This window comes from Elephantulus edwardii, unplaced genomic scaffold (assembly GCF_000299155.1).
Source record: "Elephantulus edwardii isolate Elephantulus edwardi_28Jun2011 unplaced genomic scaffold, EleEdw1.0 scaffold00058, whole genome shotgun sequence".
Classification (NCBI taxonomy): Eukaryota; Metazoa; Chordata; class Mammalia; order Macroscelidea; family Macroscelididae; genus Elephantulus; species Elephantulus edwardii.
Window position 1 is genome coordinate 14,619,331 of NW_006399808.1, and position 3,462 is coordinate 14,622,792.

Genomic DNA, 3,462 nt, shown 5'->3' on the forward strand with positions numbered 1-3,462 from the left:
TATGTTTCTATGTGTCTGTGTATCTATCTATCTATCTATCTATCTATCTATCTATCTATCTATCTATCTATCTATCTGGAAGCAGGAACGGAGTGGCATCCACTGCCTAAGCAATATGTCCCCGGAAATTTTATGAACTTTGATAAATGTTGATAGTTATACAAAGGCTTCAGGCCTTTTGTTCATAGGATTGCTATGAGTCATGCTCAACTTGAAGGCAATCAACAACAACTCTCTCTATATATATTCTGTTCTTTTCTGTTGGAACAGACCCATAGCTGACCTTCCACCAGATTTTCAAAGGAAGTTAATTGCATAAGAGAGGATTGGGCTCAGAACTCCTGTCTTTGGGATTGCAGCACAGTTTCTTACCAAAGCTCCATTGTGTGTATGAATGTGTGTATGTGTGTATTTGGTAGGTATATTTAATCTTAGAACTCTTTATTATTGAAACCTGAGGCTTGAATGTGTCCTTCATCTTTTTAAGTTTAAAAAAAGTAGTGTTTTCTAAATTTATTTATTCATGCATTTTATATAATACTTTGCCTTCTTTTTCTGCTTATTGAAATATCCTATTCAATTTCCTTATTTATTCAATTTTTTGTTTGATTTAACAGCTCTAAATTAATTAATTTATTTATTATAGTTATAGTAAAATTACAGAGTATATTAAGACAGCCATTTTGGTCATTACTTTGCTTTCTTTTTAATGGTTTTTTTGCCTTTTACATGCATTATGTCTTTGATGGCACCCTAAACTTACCTGAGATTTGGTCATTAATGTTTAAACTTTATTTCTTTTTTAAGGCACCAACAGTCTTTATTTGTAGCTATAGAGAGAGAAAGGGAACACGATAGTTCTTGCTTCTGAGCAGTGTCTTGGATTTTGACTTTTGAACGTTCAATTCATCTTAAAATTCACTTATTATGAACTCATCGTTGTATTTTTCAAGCTTATGTATGTCAAACAAATGTGTTTTCTTGGCAACCAATAGTTTATTCAGTTCACCAATAACATTCAAAGACATTCATTTCATATGTAATAAGGAAATTGACTACATCGTTGCTTGGGACAGACACCCCTTAGACTTGAAATTAATTTTTTTGGCTCTTTAGTACTTTAAAGAGGTCCTTGTCACAATTTGTCCAGTGTAAGTTTCCTTCTTATTTCTGAAATCCTGTAATCAAGGATGTTGCTCATGGAGCCAAGAAAAACAAAATCCTTAAGATCTTCAATCTTTTCTCCATTTATTAAGATGTTGAAAATTGGTTCCATTATGAATATTTTCCCTGAAACTGCTATACATTCCATATTTAAGTCTAAAGTCTTTCCTCTTCTTTAGTGTTTGTATGACTAGAAATCACAAGACAACGAATAAGGATAAGAGAAGAACTAATGCTTTTGTATTGTGATGTTAGATAAGAACACTGACTATTTAATGGACTGAAAGACAATCAAACAGATATGACTTGGAAAAAGTGCTACCAGACTGTTATTTGGATGCAATGGTGATGAAACTTGGTCTAACCTATTTTTGTCATGCTTGTAGGAGAGGTTGTTCCTTAGAGATGGATATCATGTTTGTAAAAGTAGAGGGTTGATGAAAGAGAGGAAGACCATCAGAAAGATGGATTGAAACAGTGATTGCAACAATGGACTTAATTGTGTCAGAGATGATGAAAATGTCTTTGGATAGTACAGGTATCATATCAATATTTCATAGGGCCTGTATGAGTTGTATAACACACAGTACATGTTTCTATTTTTGTTGTTTGTGGACCCAAATAAAACAAAAGTAAACTCTTGACAAATTTTATCACTTCTCCTTTAACCATGATTTGTTTGTTTGTCAAATTGTCTGGAATTGACTTTCTTTATATTGAAATGTAATGATATCGAAAGCTTTAGCCCTTAAGCTTTATCAGTAACACTTCAATACCCCATTGTTTTCTGTAAACTAGATTATGTTATCTGCATATTTAAGGTTATTAATGAGTCTTCCTCCAATTCCATTTACTGTTTTTATTCTAATATACATTTAGATTATATATTGGGGAAAAATTAAAGTAATATATTGCATAAGGGACTCAATATATATAAAATACATCAGCACAATAACAGAAAAAGGACGAACAGCCCAAATCACAAAATGGTCAGAAGAGATGAATAGAAACTTCATCAAAGAATGTAATTTGATCAGAAAAAACATGAAAAAAATGCTCATAATTGCTAGGTATTAGAGAGATGTATATCAAAACAACAGGAGATATCTTATCCTAGCAACAATAGCAAAATTCAACAGGAGAGCAAACCACAAGTGCTGGTGAGGATACAAAGAGATTGGAACTCTCATATACTGCTAATGATAATGTAAAATGGCACAACTACTATAGAAGTTTGTCTGGCATTTCCTCAAAAAATTAGAAATAGAAATACTGTATGTCCTGCTATCCCACTGCTGGGAAAATACCCCAAAGATATCAGAGCTGTGACACAAACATTGATGGACGTTCAGGTTTACTCAATGGCAAGCAACAACAACAACATGTTTATTAAATTATTGTTCATAAAAGTAGAGATGGAAGCAGCTTAGATGCCTATCAACAAATGAGTGGGTAGAGAAATTGTAGTACATTCACACAATGGTATACTATGCAACATTGAAAAATAATAGATAAGTCTGGAAGACGTTATACTGGGTAATTATCCTAGTCACAAAGGGAAAAATAGTGAAGTGAGCTGCTGTTTCAATAATAGAATAAAGACAGGTTAGAGGAAGAGTAAAGCAACAATAGAGTGGATAGCTAATGAAAATGCACTGGAATAGAAAATGAAGGACAATAAGAGAGGAATGGACTATTAGAAATTATATGTATGTCAAGTGTTGGCCTGGTACAGGACAAATATTGCACAGGGAATTGGGAAGATGGAGGGAGGAGTATGATAGATGGATCATTGTGACCAGTCTCTGCAAACCTTCACAAAAAAATTAAAATAAAGTAAAAGCATAAACAATTTTTGAGTTTTCATTTTGCAATGTAGCTATCAGGTTTTTTGTTGTTGTGTGTGGTTTTTTGTTTTGTTTTGTTTTTTAGTTCTAGAAGGGATATTGTGTTTGTGTATATTCATATACTTAAGATTATGTACATACCAGATCAGGTAATCTTCAGTTAAACAGTCTTCATTTTTAGACTGGACGCATTTAACCGATCTCTATCTCTCTTCATCTACGTGATGATAATGGTTAAAATTATTCCCTATGCTCAAAAGTACTGACAAAAATGTATGGTTTTTTGTGTGTGTGTGCTTATTTGTGCATAGAACATATTCAAGTATTTTTTGCTGTTTGTTTTTCTATTTCCTGTAAGTCATGTTGTTGTTGTTATGTGGCGTTGAGTCGTTTGCGACTCATAGCGACCCTATGCACTACAGCCCTAAACCCTGCTCTGTCCTGTGCCAAC